The sequence below is a fragment of the Amphiprion ocellaris genome, chromosome 23 (assembly GCF_022539595.1).
Source record: "Amphiprion ocellaris isolate individual 3 ecotype Okinawa chromosome 23, ASM2253959v1, whole genome shotgun sequence".
NCBI lineage: Eukaryota > Metazoa > Chordata > Actinopteri > Pomacentridae > Amphiprion > Amphiprion ocellaris.
In genome coordinates this window covers 1,593,008-1,606,797 of record NC_072788.1, presented here as the reverse complement: position 1 = coordinate 1,606,797, position 13,790 = coordinate 1,593,008, and positions in this window count along the sequence as shown.

The window sequence follows — 13,790 nt, the reverse complement described above, 5'->3', positions numbered from 1 at the left end:
CACTCCTCCCACCCACCGCTGGGCTGAACAGGAAACTCCCCCTGTGGATATTCTCATGCTGAAAAAGACACGCTGTTCTCTGGAAACTGTGGAGAGAAAAAAAAGAGCAAATCTTAAAGACCTCGTAGCAACAATAATGATCCCAACAGAGCAGCAGCAGTCAGACTGAAGCTACATGCAGCAGTTTTACCTCCACAACGTGAATATTTTTAGAGTTACAGACCCTTGAAGTACATAAGGGTGGTTGAAATTTCACTCTGATGAAGTTATGAGGCTCAAAATGATGGAAAAAGTCAATTTTAATTTAATTTCTGAGCCTCATCACTTCATCAGACAGATATACGACATTTTCAAGGCTAAAAACACATCTGAGTTCTGATAAAAACTGCAACCAGATCTGTTTTACATCCACTTCAAGTGTCACAATCTAAACACTAAATCTGTTTTTTTGTTCATTTTCTCTATAACCAACCTTGAGCATGAATTTTATGGGATGTATCCTAGTTTGAACAAGAAAATAATATACGAGCTTTGAAAGTTTACCCAGAATGCACTGTCTAAAAAGACAAAAACTTCTCCAAAGTGACTCAAGATTTGTCCAAAATGACCCAAAACTTGTCCAAGCTGACTAAACTTTGGTCCAAATTTGTCCAGAATTACTCACAATTTGTTGAACATGACAAAAACTTTACAGTGTAAATTTACAGTGTAACAGCAGCAAATAGAACAGTCTGAATAAAAAAAGAGAGCAGCACACAATGCACACAGTGCATAGATATAAATATTTATATAATAGTTGAGGGAAACTGTGATACATCCTATAATAATGATGCTCAGAGTTGCTGCATCCTACATTTCTCATGATGCATTGCAGAATAAAACTCTCAGAAAAAAACTTCTCTGTCAAGAAAAATTGAAATTTCCTGACATTTATTTGGAATAAAGTTGAGCTTCAGTGGCGAGTTAACTTTAAAGTCTAATGCTGACATCTAGTGGACAGTTTTAATCACTACAAGTTTAAACAAATGAAGGAACTGATCAATTATATTAAGTATTAAAGTAAAACCAATGTTTGAGCTAAAATTACTCAGCTAAAAATATTTTTTAAAGTTATTTACTGCTCCTTGAGATAAAAATGAAATGAAATAATTATATATAGGACTTTTAAAAATGTTCATTTTTAACTGCTATTTTACAGATTTTTGCTGTTTTATTAATTAAATATGTTTAGTAAAATCTGAGAAAAAAAGAAATTACATGTTAATTGTAAAAGATTAAAAAAACACAAAAAAGCATGGCAAAATTGTAACTAATTTTGGCATCAAAAATCTTTATTTTTACAAATAGTAATTTGTTCTTTTATAATGTTTGAGCGAGATCTACTGTATTTAAATCTGCTAAAAATATGTTTTAAAAAAGGGCATTAGTTGTTCCTTGAAATTAGATAATTATAGGATGTTAAAAAAAGGTCAATCATTTTTTGATCTGCCATTGTGTATTAACTGTAAAAAAAAAAAAATTTAAAAAGGCAAAAATTGTCAAATATATCCACATCAGGAATCTGTTTTTTATAAATAGTAATTAGTTCCTTTACATTGTTTAGAAGTAAAATTAACAAAATATGCTTTTTTCCAGATATTAGCTGTTATTTGAAACGAAAATTATGCATGTTAAGGATCAAAAAATGTTCATTTTTTAACTGATATTTTACAGACTTTTGCTCTTCTGATTGGAAAACAAAAAAAACTAGAAAAAAACAGGCCAAAACTGCAAATAATGTTGGCATCAAAAATCTTTTTTCTCTCAAACAGTAATTTGTTCTTTTGTAATGCTTGAGCTAAAACTACTGGATTTAAATCAGCTAAAAATATATATTTTAAAAGATATTTGCTGCTCCTTGAAATGAAAATGATCTATGTTAAGGATTGAAAAATTATAAATATTTGTAACTGCTATTTTACAAATGTTTGCTGTTTTTGTTCATTACAGATATTTAATAAAATTAAAAATATTTTTTAAAATTATGTTTAATTAATTCATTCATTAATTCCAAAAACAGGCCAAAACTATAAATAATGTCGACATCAGGATATAATAATTTTACAATGCGAAAAATGAAAACTAATTAATACTGCAATGATTTACTGATACTGTATTAGAATGAGGGACTAAATGCAGGAGCTTATTGATACTGTGGATGCAGAGGTGTGTTCACAGGGTCTGTATGTTGTTTTATGAAGCAATTCTTCATTTTAAACTCCTTGTTTATTTAATGCAAATGGATCATATTTGAATTGAGTGCGGTGGAGCAGAGCTGCAGTGTAGAGACGGTCATATAGAATCCACAGAGCAGAGACGCACAGAAGGAGGAAGGTTAGTGCTCTTCTTGTTTTCTAACATCACCATCAGATGGAATAGAGTGGATGAAATGCACAGAAAAACTTAATGTTTGGGCTCTTGCCTAGTTAATATTGTACATATATGTGTAATAGTAAGTCAGTCGGGTAGCTCTTTAATTTGTCATGAATGCCGTCGATCTTTAGGGACCAGTAACACTCGGAGCTTTGTTGCAAATGTATGAGCAGTCCATTGATCTGCACGTGTTTTCTGTCCACTTAATGATCATCAGTCCAGTAGTTCATAACTCTACTGCTGTCCACACAAACTCTGGAGAATAAAAATAGTAACAGTTCCTTTCAGCCATTATGCTGCACTGCTGTATGCTGGTGGCTCAATCAGTCACTGGCTTCACTGGTCACTTGAACCACACCCATAACCTCGTACAGCGCTGATAAAAACAACTCACTCACTTTACAAGTTCTCCTCCTTTGTTGTGTTTCAACGTTGAATCATGATCAGTTTAATCTGGCTTTTGGAAATATAAGAGTTTTTAAAAATACACTTTAATGCTAAATTAACAATTTCTACAAATTAATGTCAATCCATTAGAAATCTAAAATCTAAAATAAGTGATTGCAGTAGTCATCTCCTGCTGCCACCACCATGCTTCACATCATGATGCTGCCACCACCATGCTTCATATAAGGATGCTGCCACCACCATGCTTCACATCATGATGCTGCCACCACCATGCTTCACATCATGATGCTGCCACCACCATGCTTCACATCATGATGCTGCCACCTCCATGCTTCATATAAGGATGCTGCCACCACCATGCTGCACATCATGATACTGCTACCACCGTGCTTCACATCATGATGCTGCCACCTCCATGCTTCACATCATGATGCTGCCACCACCGTGCTTCACATCATGATGCTGCTACCACCATGCTTCACATCATGATGCTGCCACCACCGTGCTTCACATCATGATGCTGCCACCACCATGCTTCACATCATGATGCTGCCACCACCGTGCTTCACATCATGATGCTGCCACCACCATGCTTCACATCATGATGCTGCCACCACCATGCTTCACATCATGATGCTGCCACCACCGTGCTTCACATCATGATGCTGCCACCTCCATGCTTCACATCATGATGCTGCCACCTCCATGCTTCACATCATGATGCTGCCACCACCGTGCTTCACATCATGATGCTGCTACCACCATGCTTCACATAATGATGCTGCCACCTCCATGCTTCACATCATGATGCTGCCACCACCGTGCTTCACATCATGATGCTGCCACCACCGTGCTTCACATCATGATGCTGCTACCACCATGCTTCACATCATGATGCTGCCACCACCATGCTTCACATCATGATGCTGCCACCACCATGCTTCACATCATGATGCTGCCACCACCGTGCTTCACATCATGATGCTGCTACCTCCATGCTTCACATCATGATGCTGCCACCTCCATGCTTCACATCATGATGCTGCCACCACCGTGCTTCACATCATGATGCTGCTACCACCGTGCTTCACATCATGATGCTGCTACCACCATGCTTCACATAATGATGCTGCCACCTCCATGCTTCACATCATGATGCTGCCACCACCATGCTTCACATCATGATGCTGCCACCACCGTGCTTCACATCATGATGCTGCCACCACCGTGCTTCACATCATGATGCTGCCACCACCGTGCTTCACATCATGATGCTGCCACCACCGTGCTTCACATCATGATGCTGCCACCACCGTGCTTCACATCATGATGCTGCTACCACCGTGCTTCACATCATGATGCTGCCACCACCGTGCTTCACATCATGATGCTGCTACCACCATGCTTCACATAATGATGCTGCCACCTCCATGCTTCACATCATGATGCTGCCACCACCGTGCTTCACATAATGATGCTGCCACCACCGTGCTTCACATCATGATGCTGCCACCACCATGCTTCACATCATGATGCTGCCACCACCGTGCTTCACATCATGATGCTGCCACCTCCATGCTTCACATCATGATGCTGCTACCACTGTGCTTCACATGATGCTGCCACCTCCATGCTTCACATCATGATGCTGCCACCAGTGTGCTTCACATGATGCTGCCACCACCATGCTTCACATCATGATGCTGCCACCACCGTGCTTCACATCATGATGCTGCCACCACCATGCTTAATATTATGATGCTGCCACCACTGTGCTTCACATCATGATGCTGCCACCACTGTGCTTCACATAATGATGCTGCCACCACCATGCTTCACATCATGATGCTGCCACCACCGTGCTTCACATCATGATGCTGCCACCACCGTGCTTCACATCATGATCGCTCCACCACCGTGCTTCACATCATGATGCTGCCACCACCATGCTTAATATTATGATGCTGCCACCACCGTGCTTCACATCATGATGCTGCCACCACAGAGCTTCATCATAGGTGTCTTGGTGGCCTCCCTCACTGGACCTCCCAGATACAGGTGTCTTTATACTACAATCACTGAGACACATTCACTGCACTCAGATGATCTCCATTTCATTCAGTAACTATAATGTGTATTTTTAATTATTTGGCAATATTTTGTAGAAATATTTCTTCCAAAATTATACTGACCATAATTCACTGTTGAAAAGTACTGAAAAGAGAAAACATCCAAGGGAGGACAGTCAATACTTTTTATAGGCAGTGTGTCAGAGAAAACTCGAACTTAAACTCAGCATAGGAGAGACTACTTTTCTAAGATAGATGTAACTCATGGAATTAATCCATTTAACTGTCGTGTGCTTTTCTCTTCCAGACATGTTCTTCTCATCATCCAGCGACCCCATTCTTCATGGAAACCTTTCCTCCATCAGTGCTTTCCAGTGCTTCCTCATAAAACCAGACTCCATCATCATGACATCATTCTTCATCCCCAACATCCTCCTCCTCCTTCCTCTCTGCATCTTCATCCTCCACCATGGTCTCCAACAGTGGAAGAAAAAGTCCTCCACCTCCTCACCGATGAGTCACTCCGACAGCTTCACCTACCACATGGTCACCATGGAGCTGATTAGTGTCCTTGGGGGTATCTTAAGCTGTTGTGGTGTCTTCTGCAATCGATTAATCATATTTCTGGTGGGATTTGTTCTCTTTTCTTTCACCTGGTATGGACAGACATTCTTCCACGTCCTGACCTGTGTGGAGCGCTACCTGGCTGTGGTTCATCCCATCACCTACCTGAGCCTGAGAACAGAGAGAGGGATCAGAATCAGGAACATCAGCATCAGCTGTGTCTGGCTGCTTTGCTGTACAGGGATGGGTTTGGTGATAATGGAAAAATTTAACGTCATGGATTTGTGCCAACTGACATTATCTTTAACCATCGTGTCCTTCTGTAGCATTTCTGTTCTCTGTGTTCTGATTCGTCCAGGTCCAGGGGAGCAGGGCGGGGGCAGGAAGAGGGTTGACCAATCAAAGCAGAGGGCATTCTATACCATTATGGTCATACTGGGAGTGCTGGTTTTGAGGTTTGCTGGGAGTCTGGTTCGGTCTGCGTTCCAAGTGTCAGGAGGCCTTGATTGTACCCTAATGGCATGTGAGGCGTGGATTAATCTGCCCAGCAGTCTGGTGTTACCGCTACTGTTTCTACACCGAGCAGGAAAACTGGGGTGTTGTAAGAACAATGTCCAGTGATGATAAAATAATAGCAGATACGATAAAATAATTACACAGAGAATGAGATATACACCAGTTAGGCACAACATTATGACCACTGACAGGTGAAGTAATGCAACGTATTGCTGGGAAATCTTGAGTCCTGACATTCATGTGGATGTTTGATATCTGCCACCCACCTAAACACTGCAGGTCAAGCAACCCCCCAAGGCAACGGCAGTCTTTGATGCCACCCTCAGCAGGACAATGCACCCCGACAAACCGCAAAAACTGTTAAGGTGTTCACCCGGCTTCCACACTCCCCAGATTCAAACCTTAATGAGCATCCGTAGGATGTGTCGGGATAAGCCTGATCTAGGTAGGTACCACCCTGCAAACCCACAGGACCCACAGAATCCATTCCCAGAGCTCCTGGTTCCATGCCCCACTGGGTCAGAGGAGTTTTAGAAGCACAAAGGAACCAACACAATGCTAGGCAGGTGGTCAGAATGTTAGGCCTGACTGGTGTGTGTATATATAAACTTGTCTGGCATCACAATCTTCCTGTCTCATTAGAAAAATGCAAACTGACTTTGGCCTGGTCATTTCAACTACAGTGATCTTCTTTTTTAGACAAATGGTTTTATCTGTAATCCTGAGTTTGTTCTTTTCCGCAGCAGAATAGAAGGCAGTAGTGGTTCTTAGTGTTGTTTAATAAAATGGGTATATTTCATAGAGTGTGAAGGCAATAACAGTCCCAGGAATATTTCCATATTTCCATGACATTCCTGAAGCTGGTGAGAACTCTGAAACTGAACCAAGCAGTAAATGAGCTCTAAAGCCAAAACATCAACATGGAAATTTGACCACATTTCCTACATGCTGATGTTCAGCAAGTGTGATATTTACTGTCATGTACAGTACCTTCCTCCCAAATCCTGCCTACACTCATATATCTGCACATATCAAATACTTTCTTTGTGCTAATTTGCTTTTGATTGCTCTTTGTAGCGTAAAGATAACAATGTCATAATTTGGGATTCTTTATGCAAGGTTATACAAATGTATTTGTTTGTTGTGTCCTTCTGGTGACTAGTAAGGTTGTTTCTCCTTCATCTGCATGCCTTTGACATCAGTTTCCATTAAACAGCACATAAGATCTGTTACGTTACTTTTACTTCAGTGAATAAATAAATCTGATTAAACAACGACGAGATTCGGTTGGAATGGATTTATTTACAGAACCTTTTTATTTAAACCGCTTTGAGCAAAGAAAATTCAGCTGTGTATATATATACACACACACACACACACACACACACACTGCTCAAAAAAATTAAAGGAATGCTTTTTAATCTAAGTACTGCATCAAGTCAGTCAAACACGTGGGATACTGATCTGGTCAAGTAAGTAAAAGAGGTGGTTTTTAGTCAGTTTCAGCTGCTTTGATGTTCATGAAATTAACAACAGGTGCAGTAGAGGGGTAACAATGAGATTCCCCCAAAACAGGAATGAGTTTACAGGTGAAGGCCAATCACATTTTTTCCCTCCTAATGTTTTCTGACTGTTTTTCACTAGTTTTGCATTTGGCTAGGGTCAGTGTCACTGCTGGTAGCATGAGGTGATACCTGGACCCTACAGAGGTTGCACAGACAGTCCAACTCCTGCAGGATGACACATCAATGCATGGCACTGCCAGAGCCCTACAAAATGACCTCCAGCAGACCACTGGTGTGAGTGTCTCTGACCAAACAATCAGAAAGAGATGTAATGAGGAAGATCTGAGGACCAGATGTCCTCTAGTGGACCCTGTGCTCGCTGACCAGCACCGTGGAGCTCGGCTGGTATTTGCCATAGAACACAGGAACTGGCAGGTCCATCACTGGTGCTCTGTGCTTTTCACAGATGAGAGCAGGTTCATCATGAGCACATGTGACAGACATGAAAGGGTCTGGAGAAGCTGTGGATAACGTTATGCTGCCTGTAACATTGTTCAGCATGACTGGTTTGGTGATGAGTCAGTGATGGTCTGGGAGGCAGATCCATGGAGGGACATACAGACCTCTACAGGCTGGGCAACGGCAGTATCAGGATGAAATCCTTGGACCTATTGTCAGACCCTACGCTGGTGCAGTGGTCCTGGATTCCTGCTGGTGCATGACAATGCCCAGCCTTATGTGGTAAGAGAATTCATGCAGTTCCTGGAGGATGAAGGAACTGATACCATTAACTGGCCTCCACGCTCACTTGACCTGAATCCAATAGAACACCTTTGGAACATTATGTTTTGGTCCACCCAACACCACCAGGTTGCTCCTCAGACTATCCAGGAGCTCAGTGATGCCCTGGTCCAGTTCTTCCTCAGGACACCATCCATCGTCTCATTCAGAGCTTGTCCCGACATCGTCAGGCTGCATACAAGCACATGGAGGAAACACCAACTACTGAGGACCAGTTTGAGTTGCTGCCAAGGAATTTCAGAAAGATGGACCAGCCTGCACCATCAGTTCTTCACTTTGAGTTTTGGGGTGTCTTGAATTTAGCCCTCCTGTGGGTTGATAATTTTCATTTCCATCAAACAATGTGGCATCTTTTCATTCCCAACACATTATCCAGTCCATATCAATGTAAATATCCAGTTTGTTTTTTCCCCACATTGAAATATGATGTGTTTTCAAAGTGTTCCTTTAATTTTTTTGAGCAGCGTATATATATATATATATATATATATATATATATATATATATATATATATATATATATATATATATATATATGAACACCATAGTATATGTAGTAGATAGAATTCAAATGTACAGAGAAAGTTTGTGTATTCAAATCAGTCCTAAACGCTGTGCTTGTATAGTTGTTATTTTAATCACACCTGCTGTGACTGCGGTTTGGGTGATGCTGCACAATATCAGTCACTAGCATTGCTGGCATACTTTTAGGGGAACATGACGATGCTGAGGCTCAATACACCGTTTAAATCAAGCAAAATTTATATTAAAAAACACCTTCAAAACAAGTTCCAGAACTGTTTCATCTGGATTATTCAGTGAAGCAGAAGCAACACAACAGGTTTTATGTGACTACCTAACCCTAACCCCCTAACCCTAAACAGGAAACTGATTTCAAAGATAAACCACAACTGAAATAAAGAGTAAATAACATGATGAGCCAGCGGAATAAGGACTATAAAAGGTCAAAGAACCACAATCCCACCATGTTTGAATATGGGATCGTCACTGCTTTGAAACATTTCTGAACATACAAACAGATTTTCTTATCTGTGACAGGATTTTAGTGAATGTAGGCTTGATGTTCTTTGAATGTTGTTCTTACAGCACCCTGGTTTTCCTGCTCAGTGTAGAAACAGCAGCTATAACCTGACTGCTAGACAGATTAGTCCAGGCTTCACATGATGCCTGTCCATTCCAGGTGAAAAACAAAAGGGAAAAAACCATGCTAATAATATAAATGAAGTATCCACAACAGCAGAGGATGAACCAAAATATTGTAATCAGCTCCATGGAGACCATGTGGTAGGTGGAGGATTTTTTCCTCCACCTTTGGAGACCGTGGTGGAGGATGATGTTGGTGATCATGTATGTGGTGAAGGTTTGGAGAGAATGAGTAAGGGGGAATCTGGTCGCAAACATGTTTTAAAAAAAAAAAAAAAAAACACAAAAATACCTGAACTTATGAAAGTTATGTTTAGAGTTTCTTGTGCTGCCTTAACCCCTAGATGCTCCAGTGATTGGATCCTACACTCTTCCATAAGTGGGTCAAAGACGACCCATATAACAATCAACGTGGGCTTTTTTGCCATTTTTTGTCATATTGGTTAAGAATAATAATTTGAATTATTGTTTGCATTATATTTTTGTCCACACAAGAATGATGTCATATTTGAAATATGTTTATCTTTCACTTTATAACAGATTTCGAACACTTTGATGATTGAAAAAGAAGAATATTACACAGAACAGCAACAGAAAAATGTCAACATCCATTTTGTTGACATTTTTCCACTCTTTTCCTCCAACTGTTGCTGCTCTTTGTCCCTCCAAGTTTGTACATCGCTTCTTATACAATATCAGCGATAAAGAGCTTGGGGTAGTAATACAAATATTACAATTTCTTTAAAAGTATAAAAGTTAACTTGAAAAAATAAATGGAATGATATCAAAAACATGTTTTCTGAGGAATAGCCTGAATATGAAATGATAATAACTTTTCAAAGATATTGCAAGAAAACGACCCACTGATGCATCTAAGAGTTAACAAAGTGACAAAAAAATTAATTAATGAATGAATGAAATAAGATAAGATAAGATAAAGTTCTTTATTTCTCCCCACTCCAGGGGAAATTTACATTGTTACAGCAGTTTTATTTACAATATATACAAGGGTGGCAAAATTTTTAACAGAAAAAATAAAAATAAAAATAAAGTTTAAAAGTGCAAAGATGTGCAGTGCAAGAATGTCAGTGCAAATTTTATGGTTTGGGGTGGTAATGATATAGTCCAGTTTATGTTAACATCAGCCAGTGATGCTGATGTTGTTCAGTCTTATAGCAGATGGGATGAAGGACCTGTGATAGCGCTCTTTCTTGCAGGGTGGATGTCTCAGTCTGCTGCTGAAGGAGCTGCTTAAAGACCCCACAGTGTCATGCAGTGGGTGAGAGGGATTGTCCATGATGGATGTGAGCTTTGACAACATCCTCCTCTCACCCACCTCCTCTATGGAGTCCAGGGAACAGTCCAGGACAGAACCTCCTCCTGACCAGTCTGTTTAGTCTCTTTCTGTCCCTTTCAGTGCTCCCTGCTCCCCAGCAGACCACTGCATAGAAAATAGCAGACGCTACCACAGAGTCATAAAATGTCCTGAGCAGAGAGAAATGCTGACATTTTAAAGTAATAAATATCGACTCATTCTTTAGGTTTAACTGAACTGACAGGAAATGGAAGCTGTCTTAGAGTGATTTAGTCTGACACATGAACAAAGTTGGAGGTTTCTAGTGATTTTGGGGAAAGAAATGCATCAACAGTACAAGTGTCCAAACATTAAGGTTTTTCTTTGCATTTCAGTTGTCCTCACTATTGTGCATTTAAATGAAAAACTGAAAAATAAAAACACCAACCTTCCCAGTGTTTGTTTCTGAGCTTCTTCCCTCGATGGACTGTGAAGATTTAATCCCAATTTTCCAGACTGACCTTGTGTTGCAGTCTGTCTCTCTAAATTCAATTAATTGTCATTGACTGTAAATGTCATTATCTCACAAAAACAGTGGCTACAAGCAAATAAATGTATCTACAAGAAGATTCAAACAAACTACAGAACACTAAGTGACCTTGCTTACATGAATCAACTAAACACGGTGTAAACTAACGCTGATGTGGAGTCAGCGCTGAATCACTGCAGGGAATTACTGACACTCAAACTATTGATGCAGAGGAGGTCTGCATAGTTTAGGGATGTCTTCAGCCAAAACCTAAAGTCAGATCAGATGACTTGAAGTGTGTATTATCCAGGAACAGTGCATCAGACTGAGACTCGCTATCAGCAAACACTGAACATTAAAGCACTCAGATCGGAGCAATAACAACTCGACATCTAAAGTTTGCTGTTCAGTCTTCACAGGTTCTAGCTGTGGATGTGATCATTCAGTAGCTGCTCATTTATCAGGTTATTTGACAGAGTCGGTGTGTTTATTTAATGCAAATAAATCATATTTGCATTTAACCTGGAAAGACAGATTGCAGTGCATTATATTTGGATCAGATCCTCAGAGCAGAGACACACAGAGAAGCTCAGAATAAACACACAGAAGGTTGGTGGTCTTTCCTTTTTTTTAAAATAACATGTAGACAGCTACAGAAATGATAGAGGACTTAAAAAACTCAGTAGTTTTTCCACAGAAATTTTAACACAGGGATTTTACACATGAAGATCAGTTTAGTCATCGTGGTTGGTGCCACTAAAACTGTTGTTTTATGTCTTGTGTGGATCTTCAAGTCAGTTTTTATGTCATAAACATGGAGTTTTAAAGCAGTGGATGGATAACAGACAGCAAACTTAGATATGATCTGCATTATTAAAGATAAATTTCCAACAAATCTAACGAGTCATCGTCATTGTTAAGGATTAGTCATCATACATTACTTTAAAACATTTTTTGAAATTTAGACGTAAAGCGATTTTTCTTTTTTTACTTTAAAGAATCATAAAAATAAACTGTGAAAGTACCATCAACCAATCAACTAAACACAGTTTATTTAGAGCTGGTTCTCTGTCCACTTAATGTCAGTTCAGTATTCACACTGTTGTGGTCTTCAGCAACTCCTGAAAAAAAAACATTTGGCCATTAGGTGTCAAAAAAAACCCCACCTTTTCTTAGTTTTTAAATAAGACGCCAATACTCAACAGGCTTGTTTTTAGTGTAGCCTCTGCACCATAATTAAAAACACGTAACTGTCACAGGAAAGAATGCAGTTTGCAGCGCCTGTCAAAATATTCATCCCTTTCAGTTGCCTCGTGGTCATTCTAAACAGTTATTTTAGACAAGAACATACAAAAAAATTCAAAATCTTTCATGTAAAAGTGAAAATTGGGATCTACAAAGTAATGTCAATTAAATATAAAATTGAACCAGAACATTTACAACTTGAATTCCAATTAAATCCACCTTGTCCTCAAATACTGAGTGACTGCTCAAGAAAGAGACCAGCGAGGGAGGCCACCAAGACACCTATGACTCCTCTGAAGAAGTTACCAGAAAGAGATTAATGACGGAGGCCACCAAGACACCTATGACTCCTCTGAAGGAGTTACAACCTGGAAGAAGGGTCTTTGGTCTGATGAGACCAAAATGGAACTTTTTAACCATCAGACTAGACACCAAACGCTGCACATCATCACAATCACATCATCCCTACTGTGAAGCACGGTGGTGGCAGCATCATAATATGGGGATGTTTCCCAGCAGCAGGCCTTGGAAGGCTTGTAAAGGTAGAGGGTAAATGACTGCAGTAAAGTTTAGAGAAATCCTGGAGGACAACCTGAAGAGAACTAAGACCTCAGAGAAGATTTGTTTTCTAGAAAGACGACGAGCTGAAGCAAACAGCCAGAGATCCACATATATGGTTTAAAGACAAAGTGAATGTTCTGGAGTGGCCAAGTCAGAGTTCATTCACTTATTTTACGTCTGATATTTTTAATTAGTTGATATTATTTTGTAGAAATCAGCTTTAACTGGACATGAATGAGTGTTTCTTTGTACATCTACACTACTAGTCAAAAGTTTGGACACAATTTCTCATTCATTTGAATGTTCTGTATGTCTAAAAAACAGACTGCTTGAAAAAATCACTCTGTCATGTCTTTTTTTCTCTTTCAGATATGTCACTAAACTCCTCATCCTCCACTGACCCTCTTACTGATTACCTCTCTGGCTTCACTGAAGACATGGAGTGCTTCATCTCCAGAGCAGGCTCCTTGATCTTCACCATGTTCCTCATCCCCAACATCCTCCTCCTCCTTCCTCTCTGCATCTTCATCCTCCACCATGGTCTCCAGCAGTGGAGGAAAAAGTCCTCCACCTCCTCGCCAATGAGTCACTCTGACAGCTTCACCTACCACATGGTCACCATGGAGCTGACTGGCGTCTTTGGGGGTGTCCTCATCTTTTCTAGCATCTTCCACGAGCATGTAAACACATTTGTGGTCGGGTACTGTCTCTTCATATGCAAC